This window comes from Bos indicus, chromosome 27 (genome assembly GCF_029378745.1).
Source record: "Bos indicus isolate NIAB-ARS_2022 breed Sahiwal x Tharparkar chromosome 27, NIAB-ARS_B.indTharparkar_mat_pri_1.0, whole genome shotgun sequence".
NCBI lineage: Eukaryota > Metazoa > Chordata > Mammalia > Artiodactyla > Bovidae > Bos > Bos indicus.
This window is the reverse complement of record NC_091786.1, coordinates 7,245,833-7,263,214: the sequence shown is the minus strand read 5'-3', so window position 1 is coordinate 7,263,214 and position 17,382 is coordinate 7,245,833. Positions and strand designations below refer to the sequence as shown.

Here is a 17,382-nt window from a genome sequence, read left to right as displayed (position 1 = left end):
CAGCAAAGTGAATCAGCTGCATGAATACATGTATCCCTTCTTTCCTGGATTTCCTTCCTACTGAGGTCACCACAGAGCATTTTCCCTTTCTTTTTCTTTTTGCTAGACTGTTTTGAAGCAAACCCAGGGTACCCTGTCATTTCACTGCTCAGCCCTTCAGTGAGCTTCTTTAGCTGATGAGGCCCTTTCTCTTCCAACATAACTGCCACATTGCTGGTACCTTAATCAAGTCTATAAGAAGCCTCTGATATTACCCAGTCCATATTCAAACTTATCTGGCCCTCTCAAAAATGTTTTCTTGTAACTGGCTTTTTGTTACAGAATCCCAACAAAGCCCACCCATTGGTTGTTTTGCCTCTTTTCTCTCTAATCCTTTCTCCTCAGGCCATTGTTTTTTGTTTTTTTTTTTTGTAAACAAAAAACATTGTTTTTGTAAACAAAAAATAGTTTGTTTTTCCTGTGCAGCATCTCATGTTCTGACTTTGACTTATTGCTTCCTTGAGCACTTGTTTTACTTGTTTCTCTAACTTTTGCATTTCCTGTAAATTGTTGGATGTAGAAACTTGATTAGTTTCAGGTTCAACTGCTGCTGAACCCTGAGGGAACTCAGGAAGGAAACAAGAAATATCCACTATCTAGTAGTCATCAGACTGCAGCCACCCCTGATGGTGCAGCTTGAGGAAACGCAGGATGAGAAAACACAGGATCCTGGCCCCAGAGAGCCGAGGAATGATTTTAGTGAGCCCAAACTCTTGCATCTTCCCATACCTAGAAAAGTGCTGAATTCCTTAACTGGGGATATCGGTTTTTCTTTTATTACCAGTAACCTTTTGTTCTCACTACGTGTTGTTATCGCAAAAATTCCTATATATCCTGGCATATATACTGGGTTCACCATTTCCTTTTCCAACAGTTTTATCTGAGAGGCTCTCTCCCTAAAACTACTGGCCGAATAAACATAATTCTCAACTTTTAGGTTGTGCATTTTTTTTTTTTTAGTGGACATGCTTTTGGCCAGAATATTTCTTGGGTGGTGGTGTGCACTTCTCTGAATCACAGTAGGAGGTCCATGAACTTCGAGTCTTGTAAGCTTACAGTGAGGACAAGGTTGATCATTGAGTTGAGTTGGTCTCAGCCTTAATTTTCTATCATCAAATTCCCTGCCAGGCTTTCCAGTGCATGTTTTAAAGCCATCCAATGACATTGTTTTAGTTCTATGATTTCATTCAGGGATGAAAATGGTGATTTTCCAATTCTATTATCCATTCTTCATTTATTAGCTGGAATTTTCTATAAATATTTCACTCATATAATGGTTGTTTTTTGACTGCAGCCATGAAATTAAAAGACGCTTACTCCTTGGAAGGAAAGTTATGACCAACCTAGACAGCATATTAAAAAGCAGAGGCATTACTTTGCCAACAAAGGTCCGTCTAGTCAAGGCTATGGTTTTTCCAGTGGTGATGTATGGATGTGAGAGTTGAACTATAAAGAAAGCTGAGTGCTGAAGAATTGATGCTTTAAAACTGTGGTGTTGGAGAAGACTCTTGAGAGTCACTTGGATTGCAAGGAGATCCAACCAGGCCATCCTAAGGGAAATCAGTCCTGGGTGTTCATTGGAAGGACTGATGTTGAAGCTGAAGCTCCAGTATTTTGGCCACCTGATGCAAAGAGCTGACTCATTTGAAAAGACCCTGATGTTGGGAAAGATTGCGGGCAGGAGGAGAAGGGGACGACAGAGGATGAGATGGTTGGATGGCATCACCGACTCAATGGACATGAGTTTGGGTAAACTCTGGGAGTTGGTGATAGACAGGCAGGTCTGGCATGCTGTGGTTCATGGAGTCACAAAGAGTCAGACACGACTGAGTGACTGAACTGAACTGAATGGTTGTTTACCCTAAAATACAGTTTCTACAAGAAGGGCAGAATAAATGCTTAATCTTTTCTCTTATATACCAGTTTCCAGAGTGATAAGTTGGCCCCTTAACAAACTCCAAGTGTAAATAGTATTGCTTTTTAAGTATCAGTACGACCTCATGGATTTTTCTATATTTGGTGTTTAAAATATAATTTACTGTTATATTTTTGTGTATTTAATGTGTTTATATATTATATATTTAATCAGTTATAGTCATAATTCTATGCCAGGATGGAAAATGCTCCATCCTAGCCTAGGGAGTCCCTCTCAGATTGGAGCCAGTGTTCTCTGGACATTCACCAGCCTTTCATAGCTTCTCTACTATCTAGCACAATGAGACACCAGACTCATCTTGTCCATCTCATGCTCCACACTTGGAACCTGCCACTTCTATAAGACATTGTGGTTCTTTCTAGTGGCAAAGGTAACGACCCATGGCCTGTGTGCTAGGGGTGCTCATTGCTACTTCACTGTCTCTGCATTTGTAGGAGTGGGGCTGAGAAATATACACTTGTTAGGAGGGGAAAAGTCCGGATTTTATACTAATACATCAAATTTAAGGCTATAGGATTTTAATATAACCTTTTGATTTTATATGAATCTTTTCTTACGTCAAAACTCTTGGTTCTGATGATGTTTCTCATCCTCACCCCAACCTGACTTTCATCTTGAGAAGCTTCAGATGGACACACAGGCAAGATTAGTACAGTGCGTATCCATATATCCTCCCTCTGGATCCACCAGTTGTAATCGCTTTGCAAATTTAATTTGCTTTGAGCAATTATAGAGGAAGTTGCCAGCTTTGTGACATTTCAGCCAGCCCTAAATGCTTCAGCTCATACCTCCTAGGAACAGGCCATTCTTCGGCAAAATGTCAGTGCAGGAAACAACTCAGATGCAAATCTCGTAGATACTGCCTGAGGAGGGGCACTGGTCATGGCGTGTTCAGATGACTTTGGCTTTTCCACTGGACAACAGTCATGTTTTGCATCTTCAAAATATATGTTCTCCATGCAAACTCTGCATACATTTTACACAAATATACATGTATTTTGTTTTCACAAAATTCTTCAAAAGTACTTAACAGGAAGCCACTGCCTTTCAATGTTTTTCACATTCACCTCTGCTCCTTCTCTGAATGACATGCTTACCCTTCTTATTTTCACTTATCAACTTTAAACACCATCTGTTGTCTCATAAACCACAAGGACTTGATACTACCCACTCCCCTAACCACTGCACCACCAGGGAATTCCCCCATATTTTTATACTGCTTGATTTTTATGTGTGCTTGTGACTGATCAAAGTGGAATGTGGACTTGTTCTTGCCAGATGAAGGAGAGGACAGTGTGTGTATCATCAGGAGTTGTAAGAAATTTATTGGAGAAAAGGGAAGGCAACCCTCTTTCTCCCAGCAGTGGGTGTCTGCAGGCCTCGTGGTGCAGAGATGACAAAAGGCAGGGGCAGTGGTCCTGGAGAATGCTTCTGTGAGTGATGTGTAAGTAGATCATGTGACGGTGCCTGAGTTAGAAATGGTCCTCCAGGAACCAGCTATTAGGCCTCCTTACTCGGGATAGGTTTATGGTCCTCAGGAAAGTTCTCAAGTGCTAAGGTTAACCAACCCACAGCCCACTGTCCCGGCCCAGGGAGGAGCAGGGGCAGCAGTTCTGGGCTCAGTAGATGGACAGGCTGCTGAGATCCCTGGGTCTGGGATGAGCTTCTGCTACGAATGAGGGGGGCCTGAGGCTGTGTCATTTATCACGTGCTCTCGGTCTCACCTGGACCCCCTGCATTGCTCACCTGTAGATCTGGTGATGAATCAGAGTGGAGGTGGCATGGCTCATGGCCTCGTCAGCATCCCCCAGTCCCATACTCGGTGGGCTTTGCAGCCTGGCCTGTCTGCCCTTTCAAACTTCAAACTTTCTTAATCTCTTCCAAAAGGAGATACAAGACTCATTCTAGTCTCAAGGACGTCCTCCTCACAAAATCCTTTTATTAAAACAATGGTTACAAATACTCCATGTGGCTCCTGAGTGCCCTCTGCCGTCGCTCCCAGCTCAGAGTCAACGGATGCAGCACTTGGCTTTGCCCCTGTAGCAGGTGCCTTCGACCCTGTTGTAGAGGGGGCAGGGCGATAGGTTGCAGGTCCCCCCTTTCCTGGCACATATGTAGCTGTCAGACCGCTGGCCGAGAGCCGTAAGCTGGCCGGCACCTGAGAGGAGGGAAAAGCAACCATGTCAGACTCCTGGCTTGCGGCCACAGGGATTTCAGGGGAAAGCAGGACAGACAGCCCTTTGCAAAGCACATCACAGGGGTTTCCCTTGCAAGAGCTTTACACCAAGATGACCTGTGGAGCTGCTCATGAAACACGGCATCTGAAGAGCCCCCTCAATGCTGGTGGGTTATGGTGTCTCCACACTTAGTGAGCCCTCATTTTTTGGCATTATCTTTGAAGATTCAGTACATTATAAGGCCAAAAAGGAATAGCAACATATCTCATCAGAGTGCTTTGGTTATGTTCCTTATTCTAGAATGAGTCTGTGTGATTTTTAGCAAAGCACTCAAACATTCTGAACCCCAGTTCTCAAATTTAAAATTAAGGAGATTAGATTATGTGATCTCAATCATTTTCAAGATTCTGTGGCTGGTCATCTTTCTTTGGGTGGGTAAATAGCACTTTTATGGTTACTTTTTTTTAATTTAAACTTTTTATTTTATATTGGAGTATAGCAGATTAACAATGTTGTGATAATTTCAGGCAGACAGCAAAGGAACACACCTATACATGTACATGTATCCATTATCCCCCAAATGCTCCTCCCATCCAGGCTGGCGTGTAACATTGGGCAGAGTTCCATGTGCTATACAATATGTCCTTGTTGGATGTATAGTACTTATATATACCATTTTATATAAACCATTTTATATATAGCAGTGTGTACATGCCCATCCCATTATGGCTGCATTTAATTCTCCAAGAAATGTGTCAGTTTTTTCCTAACTAACTGACAGAGGAATAGAGATTAAATGTTCTCATTATCTAATCAGTCAATGGTTATATTATGTTAAAAGATGCAGGAAAATATTGGAAAAAATTCAACATTGATTCATGATTGAAAAAAAGAAAGAAAGAACTCCTACCAAATAAGGAACTGGAGGAAACTTCCTTAACCTGATAAAGAGTACTTACAGAAGCCTAGAGCACACTGTACACTTAATGGTCAAGCACTGAAACATTCCATGAGATGGCAATCAGACGAGCGTAACTGCTAGTCATTATCATTCCACATTGTACTTGAGGCACTAGCCATGGGAATAAGATAAGAAAGAAAGAAACAAAAGGTAGAAGCGTTGGAAAGGAAGAAAAAAAACTGTCTCTATTTGCAGATATTATGATTATATGTAGGCAGTCTAAAAGGAATTAAAAGGAAAGCTTAGCAAATTTGCTGTCCATGAGATCATATACAAAAAGAAAAAAAAGAATTTTACTTCTGCAATCAACAGGAAAAAAAAAAAGAAAGAAATAAAAACACCTTATAGAAGAGCATAAAACATGCCTGGTTACAAATCTAAAAAATAATGTGCAATATCTCTATCTGTAAAGAATATAGTATTTTTTTTTTTGTAATTTAAAGAGGCCCTAAATAATAGAAATACTATGCTTAAGCATTGGAGGATTAATTATTTTTAAACTTTTAATTTTCCCCCAATTAAGCAACTTCACTTTCAATTTTCACTTTCATGCATTGGAGAGGAAATGGCAACCCACTCCAGTATTCTTGCCTGGAGAATCCCAGGGACGAGGGAGCCTGGTGGGCTGCTTTCTATGGGGTCCCACAGAGTGGGACACGACTGAAGCGACTTAGCAGCAGCAGCAGCAAGCTGCGGTGCTAGCCCAAAACCATGAAAATCCCAGGAGATTCTTGCAGTGAAACTTGAAGAGCTGATTCTAAAATTTTTGTGGCAATTCAAAGGACCAAGAATAGCTAAGGCAGTCCTAGCAAAAAAGGCAGGAGAACTTGCTTTACTGGATTTTGAGACTAATTATAGAGCACAATGGCAACCCACTCCAGTACTCTTGCCTGGAAAATCCCATAGATGGAAGAGCCTGGTTAGGCTGCAGTCCACGGGGTAGTGAAGAGTCGGGCACGACTGAACGACTTCACTTTCAACTTTCATGCATTGGAGAAGGAAATGGTAACCCACTCCAGTATTCTTGCCTGGAGAATCCCAGGGACAGAGGAGCCTAGTGGGCTGCCGTCTATGGGGTTGCACAGAGTCAGACACAACTGAAGTGACTTAGCAGCAGCAGCAGCAGCAGCATAGAGCCACTGTAATTAGACCAGATGGTGAGGATACAAACATACCAACGGAACAGGGCAGACGAATATACAAACAGAATAGCAGAAGATGCCCAAGGAGATCCATGCAGATACTGAAAGTTGAACAACAGTGGCTCAGGATAACAGTGGAGGAAAATGGTCTTCTCCATGGTTGGTTCTGGAACAATTAAATATTCATAATGGAAAAAATAAACCCTTTACCCTTAGTCACACCATACGTGCACATTAAAAATCACTGCTAGATGATTATAAACCTAGATGTAAAAGGAAAATCAATAAGCCCTCAGAAGACAACACTGAACACTCTTCATGCCTTTGGGCTAGAAAAAGATTTCTTAAGGCATCAAAGTACTAACGCTAAAGGTAAAAATATGACACACTTAACCACCTTAAAATAATGTGGAAAATTCAGAGAGTGAAAAACTAAGGCACAAGGTGAGGGAAGATATTTGTCATGCTTACAGCTGACAGGGCTGCTATGTAGAATATATAAAAAAGTACTCCAGATTACAGGGCCTCTCCTCTGTCCAGCCAAAGTACTGGAGTTTCAGCTTTAGCATCATTCCTTCCAAAGACATTCCAGGTCTGATCTCCTTCAGAATGGAGGTTGGATCTCCTTGTAGTCCAAGGGACTCTCAAGAGTCTTCTCCAACACCACAGTTCAAAAGCATCAATTCTTCGGCGCTTGCTTAGCAACAAAACCATGCAGCAGAGGCTCAAGGCATGGCTCAAAACAGTAAAACAACGGCGGCATGAGACTCACGTCTGCCCAGTGAGCTCAGTGAGTCAATGACCCCCAGACATGGTCTCTGCACACATAGTAAAATTAATTTGTGGACCTAGCTTGACCAGGAAGGGAGGAGAAAACGCCCCTGCTCAACCTGGAGGAAGAGAAATGTTGGAAGCATGATGCCCACCTAAGAAAGTCAAAGAAGTTCTTCTCCCCCTCCCCACTTTTCCATTGCTTATAAATGAAGGCAGTAAGTTTTTGGGGTGCAGCACCCCATTGTCTGCCCACTTTTAAACCTCACAAATGTCATATTCTAATAAATCACTTCTATCACTTTGCCTCTCATTGAATTCTTTTCTGGGCTGAGATATAAATAACTTTGGTACCAGAGCTCTTCAGAAACACCCCTGGCCAAAAATGACTCCAAACAGTTTCACTTTCACTGGTTTAATTAAGTTGGGGCTGAAAATCCAGATTCCCACCTCGGCCAGGCAAATAACACAGCTCTGTGAAATGGGCTGAGGTGAGGCAGTAGGGACTGGTGGGGTCTGCGGTGTCCTGAGGAGTGCATCCTGTGTGGAGGCAAAGCCACTCTTGAGCTTCAGCTCACTGCTGCCATGCAGGAATCTGCCACATCTGTTGTGTCTTTAGGAGAAGATAACATGTACACAGTGCTATATTTGATGTGGATAACCAAAGGCCTTCCCTGGTGGCTCAACACATAAAGGATCTGCCTGCAATACAGGAGCACAGGAAACTTGGGTTCAACCCCTGGGTCAAGAAGATCTCCTGAGGAGGGCATGGCAACCCACTCTAGTGTTCTTGCCTGGAGAATCCCATGGACAGAGGAGCCTGGCGAGCTACACTCCATGGCGTCACAGAGACAGACTTTGACTGAAGCCACTGAGAATGCAACCAAAAGGACCTACCGAATAGCACAGGGAACTCTGCTCAATATTATGCAACAACCTAAACTGGAAATGATTTGAAAAAAGAGTAGACACATGTATACATACAACTGAATTATGTTGCTGTACACTTGAATATAACACATTTTTCGTCAAGTATACTCCAATATAAAATTAAAAGTTAAATAAAATTTTAAAACTTTTTTAAGGAAAGAAGATAAAAATCTGATTCTTTTTGTGACATATCTTGACTTTTAATTGGGAGAGAGTTAAAAGAAATATTATTATTTTTTTTTCAGTTTTTTTTTTTTTTTTTCATTTTTAAAAATACACTCGAATGAGTTACTTTATTATTTCATTTTGCAAAGATGGGAATTAGGGCTTCCAGAGGTCATATAGACTCATCCAAAATTACCAAAATGCTTACCAGATAGCCAGCAGTGAGACTAGAACCCATAGTCACAGCTATTATTATTTTGAAAATTCCATGAACTCAAAAATGACTTTCATCATTCCCTCACTTCTCAGCATCCTCAACAAAGCCTTCCCGGCTCCTGGAGACCCGACAGCTCTCACCATCACGTGTTCCCCTAGCACTGTGCCCTTAACAGCATTTCACAGCACCACTGTCATTAGCTAAGGAATTCTGTAATCGGTTTGCTTGTGCTCTGCTTCTCAAATGTGCGACCATGGATTCTGGGGCTGTTCCCTGATGCGTCCCCTCATCCTGGGGCAATGCCTGCCTGCAGCAGCTCTTCGCCGGATACTCCTTGAACAACGAGGACACAGCCTCAGCCTTTCTCAGCACCTCTGCTGGGCTCCTGACCAGCTTCTGCAGGGACCTGGGTGGCCTTGCCACTGTGACATTACTCCATGTTCACACAAAGACCATCCGTGTAAGCTAACAGTGGGCAACACAGGCCTTTTTCTCTGACTGGGATAAAAACTGCCCAAGAACACCAAGTCTTAGGATCTCCTGCAGTGACCACAAAGCGCTGGTTCCCCGGAGCCTCACGGGCCTCAATTCCCCACCTGTGAAACGACCCGGTCTGAGGGCTCTTCCAGAAAAGGAGTGAACCGACCCTGTAGGGGTTCGGGGTGGCTGAGCAGTGCCGCCTCCCTCCCTGCACTAGCCCCAGGCCTCTGGCATTGGGGCAGCCTGCTGGCAGGGCGGGTATTGCAGGGGCGGCTGCAGCAGCTGCAACAACCAGCACACAGCAATGAACACGTAACCACAAGGAGGGGAAACACCCCAGCTGAGTGCAGGGCACCTCGACCCTGGGACACAGGCTGGGGACGACAGTGTGTTCTGACGCAGAAAACACCTGGGCTCTTCCTCTCCTCCAGAAGTTTTGCATCCCCCAGAAAACGTGGTGTCGAGCTTGCCCTTCCCTGCAGCCCTTTTCCTGGTGTGAGCATCTCAGGGCTCAGAGGCGGTGCTCCACCTGCATGGACCCCGCTGCTCAGGACCCCTAGCTCCAGCCCAGAGGTGGGGAGGACCCCACTCCGCCCCTTCTAGAAGAGGAGTTGGGCTCGGCGAGCAGTCCTGAAGGTCCCCATCCTGAGGCCCTCTTTGCTGCTGCTTCTGTGCAGACAGGGCTTGCCTGTCGTCCAAGGGCAGTATCTAAGCCAGTCCAGTTTATGCTGGGCGTGCCATCAGATCAGCTGCCATTTCTGGAAGGAGTGATTAGTAAGCACAGTTCCTCCTGCATGTCCCCAGGAACACCCTTTTTCGAGGCTTTGGATGAGATGCTTGTAATCCTACTTAGATGTCACAGACTGAAAACAACTCTTCATGTTAATATAGTGGCTTTCAAACATTTTCAATGTAAACTGAGCTGCGGTAAGAGACTTTGCACGGCTGTTCATGAACATACGTGCTGTGAGATGAGTATGATAACAGCAGGACACTGCATGGATTCTCTGCCTCTCTTAAGGGTCCCGACTGGAAACATTAAAGCTCTGCATTGGAATACTTCGGAACCCAGCTGTCCAGGGGGAGCTCTGAGGAACCCCTGGAGTAAGTGAGGCACAACTGCACAACGACGTGCTGGCCTGGAGGAAAGCACAGCAGGGCTTGCAGAGAATTCCAGAGCTTAAGGCTCTTAGAGCCCTCTGCCGCAGCCCACTCACTCTGCCGAGGAAACTAACAGCCAGAAGAAGTGACTGGCTGGAGATGACCTGGGGGTGAGTGGCAGGGATGGGATAAACTGTGTTCTTGATTCTTCTGGCAGGCAGGGGCTCGCCTTCTCTTACACCAGGGGCATTGCTGCTTTGAACCTGAGGAACTGGCATCCCCTGGCCTGACACAGAGCTCCCCTGCGGTGCACTGGGGAATGGGCCACCCTGGAGGATGTGAGAGGATTTCTCAAGGAAGGTGGATCCCTGAGTGTCTGCACACGGGTAAGTCAAAGACTCCAGCGGAACTGGTCTTGTGGGCAGGGCAGGTGGCACCTGCTTGCAGGAGAACACCTGGGAGGCCCACCCCGGGCCCTGGCAAGAGATGAGGTGCACCTCTGGGCTGGCTGGGATGCTGCGCCTCTTGGGGGTAAGGGGGCATCTTGCAGATGGAGTAGGGGTCCCCTTCACAGAGGATACTTTCTGGAATCCTAAGACAGAGACAGGGCTTGGGGTGTGGGGGGTGCCTGGCACCTGACATCCCCGCCAAGGGCAGAGGGAAGGGAGCCCTGAGGGAAAGATGAGAGAGAGACAGGAGGGCCCTCCTGCCGCTCAGCTGCCCTCAGGCTCCTGGGAGAACTAGCCCAGGGAGGCTCTAGGCAGGCAGGTGCACTCCTTGCACTCAGGATGGCCTGGACCCCTCGGTTGGACCACCCCGTGCCGTCTGCCCCCGACAGGCAGCTTAGCCCTGGAGAGGGCTTCCTGCTGCCTTGGGCTTGGGTTGCAGAGGTCAACCTCAGACGCGTCCCTGAGTTCCAGCCCCGGGCGCTGCAGGGTCCCGGCTCACCTGGGCCCAGCTGGGAGAAAAGCAAGCCGAGGGCCAGCAGCAGCAGGTGGAGGACCCTCATGGTGGCCGCTGGCGGCCGGAGGCCCAGGGAGGAAGGCTCAGGGGAGGCCGGGCTCCAGAGGCTCCAGTGGCGGCAGGGTCACCACCTTTAGAGGGCTGGAGGATTGCACAACCGCACACACCGACGACATGAAGGGCTGCGTCCAAGGCCAGGGAGAGATTCTAATAAATAACCCTTCACCACAAGCCCTGAGTTGTCGGGGAGTCACGTGGACGCGCGTCTCCCTCGGCTGCAGCAGCTGGATCCCGCGCTGGGCTTGCAGGCCTGGAGGCAGCTCCTCCCACCTGCTCTGCTCTGGGTCCCCGCAGAACCGCTCAGATGGAGCTCCCAGGACAGGAGTGCACGCTCGAACCCCAGCTGCCAGAGGCTCAGGGAGTGGAGAGGTGGCCCCGGGGCACTGAGCCAGGCAGCCCCCCAGCTGGCAGCCCGCGAGTCAGGCCTCTAGGGGAGCTGCGCTCTCCACGCGGTGCCCCAGACTTCACCCTCGTCCCTCACAAAAGCCGGGCTGTTGCCTTTCCTCCAACCTTTAGGGATGGAGTTTTCTTCTAGTTTTTGGCTGGTGTTGCTTTTTTTAAATCAAAATATCTCTCAAATCTTTTATAATCTATGAGCTTCTTCTGTCACTTAAACTTTTTTTTTTTTTTGGTCAAGACAAATTTTTTGGAGCAGTTTTAAGTGCACAGCAAAATTTAGGGGAAGGGACAGAGTTCGTCATATTCAAACATTTATCCTTTCACTCACTGACTCAAATGTGTATATGTGGTTCCTGTTATGTGTTAGGTGGTGTTTAGGGTCTTGGCATGCAGTGAGGACCAAGATTTATGTTGGTTTCCTGCAAAAGTCTAGTTGAGATGGACGAGCAGACGGGCCGTTGCCATGGCACTGGATAGGCGCTTTGATTGGCAGCAAGTGAGGACCAGGGAACAAGGCCGGGATCTGAGGAAGCGTGTGTGAGTTTGGCTTTGGTTTCTTCCTTAGGCAATAGGGAGGTCTGGGAAGATTTGAATCAGGAGAAATACACAAGCCAGTTGCCATTTTAGAAACCGTCTCAGGGAAGTGTGGGTGGAGAAAGGCAAGACTGGACTTGGGAGGCCAAGGGAGGAGCTGGTGGAGCAATGAGGGTCTTAACTAAGGTCGTGGAGCGGGGAAGAAAGGAGACATGGATTCAGGGATGTTAAGAAGGAAAAGTCTCGCAGACACTGGAGACAGACTGAGCTCGATTCCTGGCTCTGTCTAGGTAAAAGGTGATGCCCCGGACCAAGGTAGCATAACCAGGAGGAGGTGATTCGGAGAAATGGTGGTGAGTTGCATAAACATTTCTGCAGAAGGAGTGTCTTGGTTTGGGTTTCCTGAGATGCAGAATGTGAGCCCAGAACGTGACTGAAGGTGGAGAGCTCAGAGAGTAGAGAGGGGGAAGGCAACTGGACGAGAAGGAAGTGGACAGAGACGTGTGCCTCCGGCCTGCGGTTCCCTTCCTCATCAGCGGCAGGGCTCAAGGCTCCCACTTTCTCTGCGGAGCTGCGGGGCCTGTGGAGCTGCTGGGCCTGGCACCGTGGCCAGGACAACCTCTTGGCTGGACTTGCCCCGTCTGTGAACCAGGGAGATTCAGACAGAGCCCGTCAGGTCAGCACAGCTGGCATGTGTGGTGTTTACACAGATCAGGGGAGGGACTGGTGGTGCACCTGTGTGCGGCGCTCCTGAGAGTAAGAACAGCCACTTTCACTTACAGCTCACGGGCCCCGGGCCAGCCCACGTGCCCTGCGTGACTACTGAGCATGGAGCGCTCTGCAGCAGAGATGGACTCGACTGCATTTCAACGATATTTATGACATAACCACCATGTGCTGAGCGCTGCAGGAGGGAAGAAGGCACCCTGCTCCTGGGGGCTGGCGGCTCCTGTGGGTGAGCCTCTCTCTTGTTTGCCAGCCACCTCCTCTGAGAAGTCCTCCCTGACCTCCCCTCGTCCTAAAAGTGGCTGGTACTTCTGGGCTGCCCCTTTTACAGCCTCCTTCCTGTCATGTTCTTGGCATGCTGGCTGCTTCCCCCGACGTCAGTGGGGTCTGAGGGAGGGGCCGCATGGAGACCCCCATCATCTCCCCTCCCAGGAGAGTCTGGTGTCGGTATAGATGACCAGTCGCTGGAGGAAATGAATGAAATGAGTGCTGCCATGGACTGAATGGTGTCCCCCAGTTGCCCATGTTGAAGCCCTGTGTTTGGAGGTGGGGCCTTTAAGGAGGTAGTTAAGGCTGAAAGAAGTCACAAGGCCCCATCCCTGTAGGACGGGTAGTCTTATAAGCAGAGGAAGAGATTCATTGCTCTCTTTGCCATATGAGCACAGGATGAGAAGGCCGCTTCCAGAACCACGAGACAGGAGCTTCTGCCCTTCAAGCTCCCAGCCTGTGTGTTTCGTTACAGCAGCCATCCCGACTAACACACGTGTCTGCACCTCGGTTAACTCTCCATCTCCTAGGACCCCAGAACTCCCTGGACTCCACTCCTGAGAGCTCCCCAAACTCTTGACACCCCAGCGATGGCCCTTCTCTAAATGCCACAGCCCACGTTTGTGAAAGGATTTCAATCTGAAATGGAACCAGAAGATATAAAATGGAAAATCTTATGCATGTGCCCTCAGAAAAGTAAAACTTCAGGACTAGAAACAGAATTTCTGTAAATGCTTGGTTCACAGAAAAGTGATAATATTACAGTTTTCTTAAATGAGAGGGCCTTGGTCATAGGTTGCCTCATATCAGCCTTGGAAGGTTTGCTTACGGTTCCAGAGGTGAGAAAAAGAAATGACCTGGGTTAGGCTCATCTGAGCTTTGTTTGCCTGCCTGGGCTGGTTTTGTCTGCTCAGGGAACTTTCAGGCCTGGCCTTTGTACTTTTTTAAACTGATTTTTAATTTAATAGACTAACTGGACTCTCCCTTCTTTACATTTCCTGGCCATAAATATAGCCTACTCCACACCTTTGACTGACTCACTTATGGCTTCTACAGTTTGTGTGCCCTGATGCAATTACTGCTGTTCCTGAATAAACTCATCTTTTCGGCAATTTTGCGCTCGCCTCAGTTTACCTCTTCACGTGGTCCACGGTAGCTATTTCCACTCCGCTCTGCTGTGTCTGAAAGCAGACTCAAGGCCTTGTTTATAGTTTGGGGCCACGTCAGGAGGGCCTGCATCCCTCATTGCTTTGCAGACGGTGGAGATCATTAACACTCTTTGCCTGAGAAAGCTCGGGTCAGGGTCTTTTCAGGGAGAAACTTCAGATTTAAGCACATTTGTGTGGGGTAAAAGAAAAAGAAAATCTACGTGCGTGCACATCCACATATGGAGACACAGGGGAAAGCCTGGAGACTAACAGAAAGTCACCGAGTGGAAGCAGTATTTGCTTCTGAGAAGGGGCAGGGGTTTGGAGGGACAGGCTGGGGAGAGACCCTCCGTGTTCCCACGGCAGGTCTGCATCCTGATTGTTCGGTTAGTGGAGCTCACATGGTGGTCAGGGGTGGCACATGCCCCGGAATTCCCTGCACTTGCTCCTGTTCTCTCCCTGGTGCCTGACCTTGGCCGCAGCTGGCTGGGTCCTGTCCTCATCTGCTGGTCTCCAGGGCACATCTGCCTCACGGGCCGCGTGGCCAGCCGCTTCCCAGAGGCAGGAGTTGTTTGCATCAGGTGTTGATCACACCTCCCTCCTGAATCAGGGCTCAGGTGCCACTGGGTGCAGATGACCTCAGGTGTCCCAGGCCACCTGCCACCCTCACGTTCCCATCCAGCAAAAGAAGGTGGTGAATTCTATGGGGTTTTTTAGTGGCCAGTTTCCAAACGAGGCAGCCCATCTGAATCACCAGGGACACCTTCACGAAAAGCTCCTGCTTGAAAATTGCCTGCAGTGAAACTCTAGAATCTGTCTTTTATTTTGGGCTGTGCTGCACAGCTTTGAAGGATTATAATTCCCTGACCAGGGGCAGAACCCTTGCCTTGGCAATGAAAGCACCGAGTCCTAACCACTGGATGCCAAGGAATTCCCTGGAATCTGCCTTTTCAACACGAAAAAGACTCAGGCGACACCGTGGCTCTGTGCACAGAAGGAAGAGCTTCCTGCAGGTCTCATGGCCTCCAGAGTTCCCGCCGGGCTGGCAGCGTGAAGGCAGCATTTGCTCTAAAGTTGTGGACTCACCAGGCCTCCAGTTTGGCCACTGGACAGGTGAGGGCCCTGTGAAGGCATCAGGATGGGAGGGGGGTCGCCTGGCCCCCGCACACACCCCCTGCCCCCACCCAGGATCCACCTGCAGACGTCACCATCTGGCTTCCTTGCAAAGTACTCAGAACTAAAGCAGGTTTTATTTTTTAACAGCATCGACAGTGAATGTGTCAGAAAGGTAATGGAGCAGCTGTCTTAGCAGGAGAAAAGGGGGTGCACTGCCCCCCAGCACCCCATCCCCACACACCTGCCTCCCCATTTATCGAGCCCATGGAAGGCCAGGGTGGGTATTAACCCTGGGTGCTGGGTCCTGTGTAAATCATTACATGCCCGCAGTCAGTGCCCTGGCTCCGAGCCAAACTTTTTTTTCCCCTCCTTATTTAACAAATATCACAATATCTGCCTGTGCCAGACGTTATGCCTGAGCATAAGGAACACCTTGCTGGTCCTGACAGCCCTCGTATTATGTGTTGCTCATCCGTAGACAGAGATGGAAAAACGACCAAATTCTTGTTATTTGAACATATATGTCCAGATTCCTCGTGCACCACCTGCTTGTTACCCAGGAACTTTCTCATCACGGGAAACTGCTTGTATTTTCTCCAGACAGATGCTGCTGTGTGCTCACTGCCATTCTAGAAAACCAAGAGGCCTCTACAACAGGGGCCCAACAGGAGTCCTCAGCAAGTCCCTTCCTGGGTCTTGGTTTCTTGCTTATTAAGAATGAGTTTATAAAATAGAAAACAAATTTATGGTTACCAAAGAGGAAGGAGGGAAGAATAAATTAAGAGTTTGAAATTAACATATAGAAACTACTATATATAATAGATAACCAACAAGGACCTACTGTACAGTACAAGGAACTATACTTAATATTATATAATAAGCTATGAGAATGTAAAAAATGATTATGCTGTTGATGTTGCTGCTGCTGCTGCTGCTAAGTTGCTTCAGTCGTGTCCGACTCTGTGAGACCCCAGAGATGGCAGCCCATCAGGCTCCCCCATCCCTGGGATTCTCCAGGCAAGAACACTGCAGTGGGTTGCCATTTCCTTCTCCAATGCATCAAAGTGAAAAGTGAAAGTGAAGTCGCTCAGTCATGTCCGACTCCTACCGACCCCATGGACTGCAGCCTACCAGGCTGCTCCGTCCATGGGATTTTCCAGGCAAGAGTACTGGAGTGGGGTGCCATTGCCTTCTCCAAAAAATGATTATATATAATTACATATGTAAATATAATTGAATCACTTTACTGTTCACCTGGAACTACCACAACACTGTCAATCAACTATATTTCAATAAACATTTTGAAATAAATAAAGGAATTTATTTAGGATAATAAAAGAATGGGTTTATAAGATAAACAAGGCCTTTCTGTATAGCACAGAAAACTATGTTCAATATCTTATAATAACCTATAATGGAAAAGAATCTGAAAAAGAATATATACATACATATGCATATGGGGCTTCCTAGGTGGCACAGTGGTAAAGAATTCACCTGCTAATACAGCCCCAGGAGAGCTCATTTCCATCCCTGGGTCGGGAAGATCCCCTGGAGGAGGAAATAGCCACCAACTCCAGTACTCTTGCCTGGAGAACCCCACAGACAGAGGAGCCTGGAGGGCCACAGTCCATGGGGTCACCGAGATGGACACGACTGAGTGAGCACACACAATGCACCCACACACAAGCATTTAAAACGGAATCACTGCTGTTTTAGGGAAATGAAAACAGAGTCTTGTTTGGGCTTCAGAAGCAGGAGAGCAGGCCTCCGACTGATGTCTGGTCTGCCTGGACTACGTGCCTACTCGCAAACACACCAGTTGTCATCAGCAAGTCAAGAAGCACGTTCCCTAAGAAAGGGAGTGGGTCTTGGAATTTTCTCAAGCCCCTGGAGATCTGTCCACCCCCCAGGGTCCAGAAAAAAACTCACAAGATGAAACAAACAGCCTTGTAAAGGTTAAATTTAAGCCAGAGCTGCATTTTTGTGGGCAAACTGATGATGGTATCAGTCGGAGGCCTGGGATTATAACTGGGAGCACCCAAAACTGCCTTCTGAAGCCTCGCCCTTGGGGTGGATGCACCACGGCATTCTGAGTCCACTGAGGTTTTCCTCCAGGCAGCCCTGATGTTTCCTCTCCCCCCTCAGAGCTTGTGTTTCCAGAAAAGCTCGATGGGCTGGTTGGACCTGGCATCCCCCTGCCACCCCCCCATTCCTGACCAGGGGGATGTTCGGAAATGTCTGGGGAAATTC

The 17,382-nt window shown here is 47.6% G+C and overlaps 1 long non-coding RNA gene across 1 annotated transcript; it reads right to left on the bottom strand.

Moving 5' to 3' along the window:
- Positions 1–3,890: 3,890 nt before the first annotated feature.
- LOC109553567 (uncharacterized) lies at positions 3,891–11,027 on the bottom strand. Its single transcript, XR_002180066.2, has 2 exons — positions 10,868–11,027; positions 3,891–4,133 (listed from the first exon to the last, which is right to left on the bottom strand). It is a non-coding gene; the product is annotated as an uncharacterized lncRNA (long non-coding RNA).
- Between the last annotated feature and the right edge of the window lie 6,355 nt (positions 11,028–17,382).